The sequence below is a fragment of the Tamandua tetradactyla genome, chromosome 4 (assembly GCF_023851605.1).
Source record: "Tamandua tetradactyla isolate mTamTet1 chromosome 4, mTamTet1.pri, whole genome shotgun sequence".
NCBI lineage: Eukaryota > Metazoa > Chordata > Mammalia > Pilosa > Myrmecophagidae > Tamandua > Tamandua tetradactyla.
In genome coordinates this window covers 122234515-122246564 of record NC_135330.1, presented here as the reverse complement: position 1 = coordinate 122246564, position 12050 = coordinate 122234515, and the positions used below count along the sequence as shown (strand labels likewise).

The 12050-nt window shown below is 35.9% G+C and overlaps 1 long non-coding RNA gene across 3 annotated transcripts in view; it reads right to left on the bottom strand.

The window, feature by feature from the left end:
• Positions 1–8049, bottom strand: part of LOC143679324 (uncharacterized) — a 31204-nt gene extending 23155 nt beyond the window's left edge. For all 3 annotated transcript variants that reach the window (XR_013173653.1, XR_013173652.1, XR_013173654.1), the window contains exon 1: positions 7825–8049. This is a non-coding gene — a long non-coding RNA (uncharacterized LOC143679324). The remainder of the gene's footprint in view (positions 1–7824) is intronic.
• Between the last annotated feature and the right edge of the window lie 4001 nt (positions 8050–12050).

Genomic DNA, 12050 nt, shown 5'->3' with positions numbered 1-12050 from the left:
GGTTTGCTGTAGGTGTGGAGGACTTCAAATTCTTCTACTGCCCTCATTTTTACCTCTCCTGCTGTATTTTGATTTTTCTAAGAACTCTTTAAAATAGAATATGAGCCTTTCAGCTCTATTGGCTGTCATCCACTGCTATTATACAGCAGACCTGTTGATGTAGTGGTAATATGTGGAGAAGTAAAGTATTCTGTAATTTCATGTTAAAAATCTTGGTGTTTTAGTTGGCCCACATCCCCAGCTGTGACTTTCACAAGTGTTTCTTACCTGTATGTTTTTCTCTCTACGTTAGGTAGGATAGAAAGCCTGGAGAGAGCTTTAGTTGGTGATTGCCCCTCTGCTTATGCCAGCTAAGGCTGTACTAAAGTTATTTTCACTGGAGAACAGGCCTTTCTTCTGGAGAATGCACTGGGCTATTTCAAAATGGTTACTTTAGCTCTTCCCCTACCAAAGACACAAGACAATTTTCCTTGCCTCTTCACTTGAGAATCAGGTGGGGTTCCGGGTGGGGACTCCTGATAAGGTAAGCCTGGTCTTGAGAAGTTGCTTGCTGTTAAGCTAGTCATGCTCAGCCTCCAGCAGTCCATCAAAATTACAATTGAAGTGCTTTTTTCCAGTTTATGGCTCCAGCAATTTTTTCCCCAGATGAACTGACCTAAGCTTTGTTGCTTTAACTTTGCCTGTCGCTCCAGGCTTTTGGCTGGCAGTTGGCCCTGAAACTTCAGTTTCCTGAAGGGTAAAAGAAAATTCTTCAGTTTTTAGTTTGTTCAGCTTTTTTCTTGTTGCTAGGATAGGTGTGGGGACTCCAAGCACTTGAAATGTCAGAGATGAAATCAGAAGTTTCCTTTTCACTTTGAAATAAAATGCATTAGCTTGAGTGAAATTTTACTACATTCTGTTCAAATATCACTGATCTTGTCTAACTAATAAAGAATAAGAGATAAGCTTGCTTCTTTCTATCTATATTATCCTGTTTGTATATGTAAATGCACAGATAGATCAATAGGTATATTGATCAAACAGATGAAACTTCTTTAGAAGAAATTCCTATGAATTCATTATACTTGATTGGAAAATATAACAGGATTAATTGTATTTGAGTGAAGTCCACTAAAAATAAATTGGGACTAAAACTCCTGTTGGCAAAAATTTTCTGAAATGCTCCATTATTTTTTGCTGTGCCAATGTCTAATCAAATATGCATTTTAATGCATAGTGTTTTAGTTAAATGTTTCTGAAAAAATAGGATACTGTGTTGGTCTGAAGCCGTTGTGTACCCAAAAAACTCTATATTCTTTAATCCTGAGTCAATATTGCAGGGTGAGATCCTTGATTAAGTTGTTTCCATGGAGACATGACCCACCCAATTGTGGTTGGGACATTTTGATTAGGTGGTTTTCATGGAGATGTTTCTCCTCCCATTTAGGGTGGGTCATTTACTGGAATTCTTTAAGAGGGAACTATTTTTGAAAAACTTCAGCGCAGACAGAAGTAACCGAGCCACCGTCAGAACCAGACGCTTGGAGATGCCGAAAGAAAATGCCCCTGAAATGCAGGGGAAGCTGGTAGAAATCAGAAGCCAAAGGACCAGCAGATGTCAGCCATGTGCCTCCCCAGCTGACACAGGTGTTCTCCACACACTGGCCTTTCTTGAATCAAGGGATCTTTCTCTAGGATGTCTTCATTTGAACATGTTTAGGGCTTTAGAAGTGCGACCTTGCAAATTAATAAATTGCTTTTTTAAAAACTGTTCTATTTTTGTTATATTGCTTTCTAGCAGCTTTAACAAACCAAGACAGATTAGTCCATTTATCAAAATAAAATGTGGTGCAGGTTACTTTAGGGATTCGTATGCATGAATAAATAAGCAGTACTGCCTCAGTAATACAAGTCACAGTGCTGTAAAGCAAAGAAGAAAGAGAGAGAGAGAGAGAGAGGGGGGGGGGAGAGAGAGAGAGAGAGGAGAAGGAGAAGAAGAAGGAAGGAGAAGTAGGAGGGAGGAGGAAAGGAAGGCAGATGAAGAAGAGAGGAAGAAAGAAAAGAGGGAAGAAGGAGAGAAGAGGCAGTGAGGATTATAGAGCTAAGCACACACAAAAGGTAGGGATAAAAAATATCCACTAGGTGCTTCATCATTAAAATGGCTTGACCACAGTCAGTACCTGTATTTCTTTCTGCACTGACAGTGGATTACCTTCTTGTTTTACCTGGCTTTTAAAGGGAGAAACCAAGTCAAATAGTTTAGTATTGAAAGAAATCCTAAAATGGCTTTTTAGGATTTCTTTCAATGTTACAATGTGGGCATTGTAGAACTACTGGCATTGCAAAATTTTCTAAATAATCAAATTTACATTCACATGGCCCAGCCCAACATGCACCAAAGATGCTCAATTTATCAAAGCGCAGAGACTATGTCTTTAAAGATTAAGGATGGTATGATATTTTTATTTTAATTCAATTTATAAAAAGTCAGCTTTTGGTGGGTAGCAACTTTTTCTTCTTAGTTAACCAACATAGTATCTTGAACATAGAAAGAAAAAAATAAAAGTATAAATAAATGTAAGTAAGGATTCTATACTCACAAGTGCTTCTATCGTATTACTGTTATTTCATTGCTTAGATCTGTCCACTTCCTAAGGAAACATGAGTAACACATAAGTGGATGTTATGCATTTTCTTTATGTGTTTGTATATTTACAGTATTTGCCTGTGTTACAACAGCTAAATGTGATGTTACTTACACAATTCAAATCCTTTAACTTTTATGATATATGGTCTAACTTTTTGTAAATTTGACCTCTTATTCTAGTTAGATCTTTTATAAATATTGTCCTAAATGTTATTAAAGAAATCAGAATTCTGCATTAAAAAAAAAAGCAAATAAACTAGAATATAACTTAGAAATACGTCTTTCACTTTTTTTTTTAGTACTGGATAATCATAATTCTTATCAATAAAAGTAGATTTCAAATTTTTACAGAAAAAAATTAGGCAATTCCATTCATTAATTCAAATGAGCATACTTATTCAAATATGGTTTTTGTGGCTCTTGAGAATGGGTAAGCGTAGGTGAGTTTAGCCATTCACCAGTGGGAAGGACTGACATCGTAAAAAATGAGAGAACGAGCATCCAAATTCATAGAGCCTATCAAGAAATTTAGAGAGCCTATCAACAAGAATTATGAACCTACCTCTCCAACACTGTATGAAGTGAGAGAACACAAGACAAGGGCATTCTAAGGCAACAAATTTTGAAGACAGACCAAAAGCGTTCTGCATATCAAGCAGGTTATGAGGTCAACATGCAGAAAATATCACAACATAAGTTAATGCCAGCGAATGACACCTAGAATACACCTTTTGAAAGTAGCTCTGACAACTAGAGCATCTGCAGACATTACTTCCTCACGAAACGTCACTTTGTGCTGCAGAGGATTATAAGTCTATTTTTAAGGGACACATTTGACAGGTATACAAGAGAAATGTAAGTTACGAAAGAGAAAAGAAGTTATCTTTGCCTGTGACTAGATTTCTAAACGATCTGGTGTAATTTAGAAAGCAGCAAATTAATTATTTACTTTTTAGATAATATGACTAATTTTTTTGACTCTGTAATTTTCAGCTAACTATCAAAATATTTTATTGAGAAACTCAGATGCCTGGATATTAAGAAAATTCTCTTAATTTGTTTAGAATTCTGTTAAGAGTTTAAATTGTGCTCTGTGTTCTCCCATTGTCTTAGACTATCCCCTGTCATAACCTCTCCTAGAGAAAATGTGGAAAGAGCAAGGAAACTACGCTGGTTTGGAAGGACAATGTACCCTAGAAAAGCCAAGTTTAATCCTCATCAATCTTTTGGGAGCAACCGTTTCACTTAATCCCTGTTCAAAAATGTAGGTTGGAAGTTTGAATAAGTTATCTCCATAGACTATGCCTCACCCAACTGTGGGTATGAACTTTTGAATAGAGGGATTGACTCCACCCTCTATTCAAACTCCACCCTCCAGGTGGGTCTTGATTAGTTTACTGGAATCCTTTACAAGAGGAAGCGTTTTGAAGAAAGCTTGAGAACAGCAGAACCACAAAGCAGAGAACCCATGCCACCAGAGACCTATGGAATGAAGAAGGAATACTCCCCTGGGGGAGCGTCATGAAGCAAGAGACCTGGAAAGAAAGCTAGTAGATATTGTCATGTTCACCATGTTCCTTTCCAGTGAGAGAGAAACCCAGGACTTCATTGGCCTTTCTTGAGGGAAGGTAATCTCTGCTGGTGCCTTAATTTGGACATTTTTATAGACTTGGTTTAATTGGGACATTTTTATGGCCTTGAACTGTAAATTAGCAATTTAATAAATTCCCCCTTTTAAAAGCCATTCTGTTTCTGGTATATTGTATTCCAGCAGCTAGCAAACTACAACAGGGACCTTTAAAGGACTTCATCAAGATACTGGACAATAAAACCCATCCTAATTTCTATTAATAAAAGTGTCCTCCAAGCAAAAACAATGTTGACAATGCTTAACATATATGCCAATTATAGATCATAGCAACAGTATGATTTCAGAAAACTGTATAGGTAAGAAAAACAAATAAATAAAAAGTAAATGGAAAAGGTTTTTATTTTAAATTTGCTGTCCAGAGTTAGGACCTGTGGACTTAAAACTCAACTGAGAAGAACCACCATCAGGAGCAATTTATTGCCACACCATTATTCCCATAACCTGACAGAAATTATTCTATCTCTACATACTGTCACCTGTCTCAGAGGTTGATGTCAGAAGCGTTCTCATTTTGCTCTAAAATTTAGAGATACACAATCATAGCACTTCCATTCTTCTGGTCTTGTCTAAAACCTCTCTATTTCTCTTAGCATTTGCTTTTGCATATTTAAGTTTTACATTCACCTCTTCACTTCAATTTAGTCTCTGTCTTCTTGATTTTCTATTACTTAACTCAGTGGGACTTTGCAAGAACACATCATCTGCTTGCCTTGTAAAATCTTTTGTTTGCCTCCCATTAGTCTCATAGTAGGTCCCAAACATTTAATTTAACCAAACTGGTCCTGCATCATTGTATTCAACTGTGTTCCTTATTTTCATTTTGCTTGATGCAGTGAAAGTGCCTTAGGGACTGACTTTCTTTAGGGACTTTGGTTTTTGAATATGCTACAACTTTCATTTTCAATTTTTAGGAAAAAAAAGGCCTGTGCCATATTTATTTGCTAATTAATGAAGTCATTCATTGCATGGTGTCTATAGCCCCACTCTGATTTTCTGAAAACTTCAGTGATATGTTGGATTTATCCAACATATATAGAGGATTCATGGTTGAGCCATTTTCTGCTGTCTTGTCTAGGTACTAGGTGCAGTTATACAGGAGGTGGAGAGACCTCTAGACTTGGATCGAAGCATGGTGTGTACCAGGTAGAGGGCATACTCTAGTTTTACATATGGATTTAATTTTATTTTTCTGAAAAAACAAAACAAAATTATAGGTATTTTGGAAAATTTATTTTTAATATGAAAATGAATTTACTGATCTTGATAACAAAATATCTCATTTCTTAAAATATAGAGATGTATTTAAATATTGTGCACAATTAATATCATTGGCATTTTGCTATTCAGTGATGCTGAGACTTCTATACCTGTCTTTTTGGCAACATAACTGAGATGGAATTGAATCAGTCATAGAATAACAGGTATGGTCTTATCTTTAAATTAATTGAATTATTATTCAACCTTTATTCATTTCAGAAGCTTTGGAAGGCACTATCAAAGAGCCATTAATAACATCTTGAAATACTTATTTGCTTTAAATCAGCAGTTCCAAATGGAAAGATATTACAGATGAGAAGTATAGATGTGGCTATTCTGAAGTAAAAACAGTCTTCTGGTCATTTATTCATTAATTTGTTTTATTTGTTTATTTTTATCTTCACAACTTAATTATTAAGCAACTCCTCAGTGCCAGGAATTTTGTGAAGGACCAAGGATAAACTGGTGAACAAGAGAAAAAAATGCATCTTCCAACGTTATCATTCCAGCTCAGCTGATTACTGCTCAGAAAGAGAAGCATGTTACTGTTTAATAAGACTGTTTTTTAAGCCCATTTTGATCAAATGACTAAAAGGGAAAAAGGAAGGTAATGTGGTCAGAAAGCATTCATTACTCTGTCATACTTTTCCTCTAAACCTAATTGTACCTCTGAGAAGGACTTCAATAGTTTTATCAAGATTAAAGGATGTGACTGAGCCACATTTTAAAGTGGAAAAACCCAGATTATAAGAATAAATTGTATTTAATCAAATGTCCTTTTTGCCCCAAAGCATTCTTCACTTAATTTTATTTTTCTATTTACATTTATGTCTCCTATATGGCCTTTAATCTCTTTGATAGTAAGGGCTATTGAATCTCAAGTTATAGATTATTACTAGTATTGAATATATGTGTAATGAATAAATGAGTTTTATCCAAAAGATGGGACATATTGTAGGAAAGATTTGCACCTGGGGCAAATTAAAGAAGACAAAAATTTGACAACTATGGTGAGTCCAAGGGCTTGAGCCTAACTGGCAAACTCTCTGTGTGTACTAGCCAGGAAAAAGGACCAACATAGAGTAAGTGGAATTATAGCGGGGTGGGTGTGGGAGGCTGAACCCAGAAAGAGGAGCTTCTGGAACACAGCCGCAGGATCCCTTTTTTATGAGCTTGCTATCTCAATTGTAGGCAGGGATAAAACCAGCCAACTTGGCGGTATAACCAGCCAACTTGGACAGATGTTCAGAAGACATCGTTGATTAAAGGGTACTTGTTTAGCTGAAAAGTTAATTCACTTTGATAGATGAGTGCTTCACTGCAAATGAAAACTTCATTTTGCTTTATATTAACACCTTCCCTAGATAATTTGAAACTAACTAAAATGGATGTTATTTTATTCTGGATATTTTCAAGCAATTCAGGAATAAGTTTAAATTTCAAATGCCATTTTAATGTTATTTTCTTTGGAGAGGAAAGATGAAATTAAAAAGCATGTTTTTCAAGAATTTAGAGCAATTAAAAAATTCTGATCCATCTTCCTGAATTTTATGTTCTAGTTCTTTAGGAAACATGTACAATCACAAACTAAGTCTAGTGTCAATTGCAAACCTTAACTAACATAATGCCCAGGATATCCAGAAATGTTTTTGTATTTTGTCAAATACATGAATCCTAATGTGTAAATGTAAAGTGGGATTTGGATCATAATTCTATCATAAATTACAATCTGGGTTTCATTAGCATAATTATCAACCTTAAAGAGAGCTTTCAGTTGCATTTTGTTTAGCACTGCAAAATAATAGTTATTGGGAGGGCCATGGTGGCTCAGCAGGCAAGAATGCTTGTCTGCCATGCCAGAGGACCCGGGTTCGATTCCCGGTGCCTGTCCATGTAATAAACAATAATAATAATAATAATAGTTATTGTAAAAGCAGATAGAAATTCCAATGAACAAATAGCTTTCTATAAGTCAGAAAAAAGTGAAATAAAAATGAAATAAAAAATAAAGAAACATAGGTTAATGTATAATTTAAGGCAGAGAGGTGTGTGAAATTAATATTAAACTCAAAGTCAGTATTTAGCTAATTTATCTAAACGTGGTGAAAATATCACTACAAAGTGAGGTTGTTGAATTGTATTTTTACTTCTTATCAACCTTTATTTTCCCCCAATAAAATGATAATAGATAGCTCAATAAAAGACTTACCATAAGAACTACTTCTCTATCATGCAAACCTCAGAATCATTTGATTGAGAGAGCAGCTAAATAATTTTTACATTTACTTACATGGCTTCACACATCCTAAGGACCTTTTCTTCCACTTCTCTTCTCTTTTCTTTTTCTTATCACACTCAAGAGAAGTGCTAGGGCATTGCACATTGAAATTAGTTGTGCCGGGTTCTGTGAGTCACCACCTAGATCTCCCTTCTGTACTAACGACTTCCTCCTGTACCTTCAGGAAAGACTGCCAGGAGGCAGCCCTCACCTGTCAGCCCAGTTCAGTTATTGTCATGACTGAACACAGCAACCTGTCAAACCAGTTCCCCTTCTCAGAACAGCCACATGTAATGACTGACCAAGGAATGAACATAAAGCCCTTGCCCTCTCCCAACTCTGGACTACTCTGATGTGTCAATCATCCAACTCAGTCCGCTACAGTGGACTCAGCTGAGGGTTTTGATGGTCTGAATCACAGCCAGATTTTCTCTCTGCCCAATTCTGGTTCTTTTCTTTTCATTTCCACAAATTTGAGTCCCAAAGGACAAAGTAATAAATGTCCTGCATTTGGACTGCAACTGAGTTTTCTTCCCAGAGAATAAGATCTGTGTTATCAGGAAACCCTGAAAAATATAACCCTTTTTATTATATAAATGAATACATATGCATAAGAGACCCTAAAGTCTAATCTCATCATATCTTGATTTCCTTTTTTATTCAAGTCATCATGAGAAGCCCCAAATTTCCACTTAATCCCTCTTTGCCATATGTTTTGTACATTGCCTCTATTTCCCAAATATCTCTAGGTTCAAAGATTCTCCCACTGAATCTTCTTTCAATGAATGGGCCACTAGTTTCAAAATTAGCTATACTTTCAAATTCCCTTCTCACCAGTTACTTCAACTTCCTTCTCTCACAAAAAATTTGGTTCCCCTAGAGAACTCTTTCAGCTAGAGTTCTTTCCAGTAGTGGCTGTCATCTTTTAGATATTCTTTATGCCGATGATGACTCTTGCTGTTCTTCACCATTTCTAAATGATCATCCTTTCCCTCTACCTCCACATCCAGATCGTAAACTTGTCCTATAAGACCACACCTCTTGTCATTCTTCTTTATTGGAGTCCTATAAATAAGTCATAGAAGAATAATTATCACCTAAAATATCACCTGATTCACTATTACTCTCTCTAAATTAAAGTTCCTGTCATAATTTTGTTGATTTTAATATTCTTTTAATTGACCCTTTCCATAATATAACTTCTCAGTTCTTTGAGGTTTCCACATGAAATGGTCTGGTCTGCCATATTTCTTTACCACCTAATCCCACTGCTATCCCCTAGACCTTGTCATTGTCAGAAACTATGTCCTTTTTAATTTAGAGCATTGTCTTCCTGTCTCCTCCCCCAAAGTCATTTATTTTTCTGACCATTCTCCATGTTACCTCAAGTCCAACAATTATTTGGCCATACAAGAAAGTCTAATGCTTTGAACAGTAAAGAATACACAACTATTAAAGAGACCAAGGATCATAGTGATGCAGGGAATCTGCATTTCAAAGCTACACCTTTCATTTTCTAATAAGTAAGCTAATTCCCTAAGTGTATGGAGCAGAGATTCCACACGGTTGGGGAGATGGGATAGTGGCAGTGAGAAGGATTCATCTCTGGGGACTAAGGCTGGTTTTATCTACTAACAAGTGCATATGCACTATTACAAATTATGTCGTATTGTTATAAACTACAAAAAATGATTATACCCTGAACAACACAACATATTTACTGCATTTTTGTTATGCAGAGCTATATGCATGCACAGTAACAAAAATATTACTTATTAAGACTGCACAGGGCCCCACTAGACCTGTCATTATTCTTTTCTTTAAGTTGTTGAGAATTCATGGCATAATATTACAAAAATTATTCTGAATATGTTCTTAATATCCAGACTACTTTCTGACCCTAAAATATGCTTGGTAAAATCCTACTCTCTGAAACTGCATCCAAGCAGTTCAGTGAGATTGTAAAAAAAGATGAAACTATGTTGATTGGTGATTAAATTTATGTAACCAAATTAATTGTGGTTTGAAGGGCAATATTTCATTTCCTTAGATCACTCTTTCTCCCATTGTTCTAGATGAGATTTTTCCATTTCCTCTCTTCTCAAACCTCCAATCTCCTGCCACATTTTGAATTTCAATTTCCTGCTCTAAAAGGTGTGTCTTCTTTCAGCTGCATTATCAAATGTTCCTTCTGTAGGAAGTCAGTTGGTTCACCCTACATGCTGTAATGTCATAGCATGTTGTAAATCCCTCTTAATTTCACGTACACCTCTATTGTCCTATCCCTCTGCTCCCCTTTAGAGCAAAGCCATTCAAGACTTTATTTTAGTTGCTTCCTCCACTTCCATTCTTCAAATTCAATCTTGAAACCATAGTTTAATCGTTCTGTCCCTTGTGCTTCATTGGGTCTCTAGGGCACCATACATTCTTGCTTCATCTCCTATTCCACTGACCACCCTTCCTGAATCTTCTTTATAGGTGCTGCCTCATCTCCTAGTCTATAAACTAAAGTATCCCAGGATGCTGACCTCTTCTCTCATTTGTCTATGCTCAATCAAGCTCAAGGCTTCAAATGTTATCTTTATGCTGATAACATTTACCTGAAGTCCCTATTCTTTTCTGGATTCTGGATATGTATTTCTTACTTCCTAGTCAACATATATTCTTGGATAATCGTAAAATCAAAATATCAAAAAGTGAAGTCTTGATTTCTAGCCTCTTATAGGCAACAAAGCTGAACATTCAGCTGTCTCATTCATTTCAATGAACAGGAATTCTTCCTTATTTCTTCAGGCTAAAATTTCTGGAATGTCCTGGATTATTCATGCCATGTATTTATCAAATAAATAAATGATTTCAGTTTTATTTTCAAAATATTTCCATGGTCTAACCCCTCCTTACCACCTCTATCATTATCTGCCACCTGCATTATTGCTACTGCCTTGTAAAGGGTCCCTTTGCTAGAACTTTGCTTTTATAATTATTCACCACCCAGTAACTGAGGTCTTCTATTCTTTAAAAGATCAAATAAAGTAAACTCACTCTTCTATTTACAATGAGTGGCCATCTGTCATATTCTGCATGATGCCTAAATATCATGAGTAATAGCTATCACTACTATGTAATCATCTCCAATGTTAGGGAAGCATCTCCTATGTTACATCTTGTCACCCTTCTCCTCTGTCACTGACATTCCCTACACTGACTTTGTTAACAAGATCAAAGAACAGCCATAGCCATCTCAGGAATCCTGCTCCGGTTTTTGTCTCTGTCTTGACTGATGCTCTCCAAATACCTACAGAGTTGCTTGTTTACTTCAGTGATCTACTCAGATATCTTCCTGGGCACTCTCCAACCTTCCACCTTCCCCATCCCTAGCACCCCAGCTTTCTTACAGTTGTATTTTTCTCCATAGCTCTCTACCATTTGGCTATTTACACACATGTTTATTAAATTGTTGTCTCTTTCCCCCCTCCGAAATATAAACTGTGGAAAGGCAGAGGATAGTTTGTTTCATTTTCTAATTCACATTAATTCCCAATGCCCAGATCAGTGTTTGACACACCTTATAAACTCAGTGAGTATTTGTTGAATAAATACACATGCATTATGATTCTACTAAGACGATATAGTCTTCAAATATTCATCATATTAAGTCATGCTGAAACAGAAATTCTAGAATGGCCTCCAGAAATGTTTCCAGCCGAAGGGGCCTCTGCCTTTTATTCTACTTTTCTGTTGTAAGACTGGTATCATTGCATTCTGCCTCCCATAAATTCAAGAATATTTTTGTTGATGTGTGTAAAACAGAGCTAACTTTTGGACACAGTTGAAATTGATGTATCACATTCACCATCGAACATTATTCAAGCTTAAGCAAATTTACACCTACTTTATTCAAGTGATTTTATATCAGTTTACAATCCTTGAGCTTTACTGATTTGTGTAGAAGATAAATTCCCAACTTAGTAAACTAACATCTTTTTTTTTTTTTTTTTTGAGTACCTACAATATGACCGGCATGATGTTTGGTGCTTTAAAAATGTGCTTCTCTTAATCTTCTCAATAATCCCATAAAGAAGCATATTTAATCCTTTATAACAGAGGAAGAAGATGATGATTTGTGAAGGCAAGCAACTTTTTAAATCCAAAGGCAATCTCTCAATTTGAACTCTTTTGTATTCCTACAATAACTGTTATGGTTTGAAATGTGTTCCCCTAAAATATATGTTCAAGTC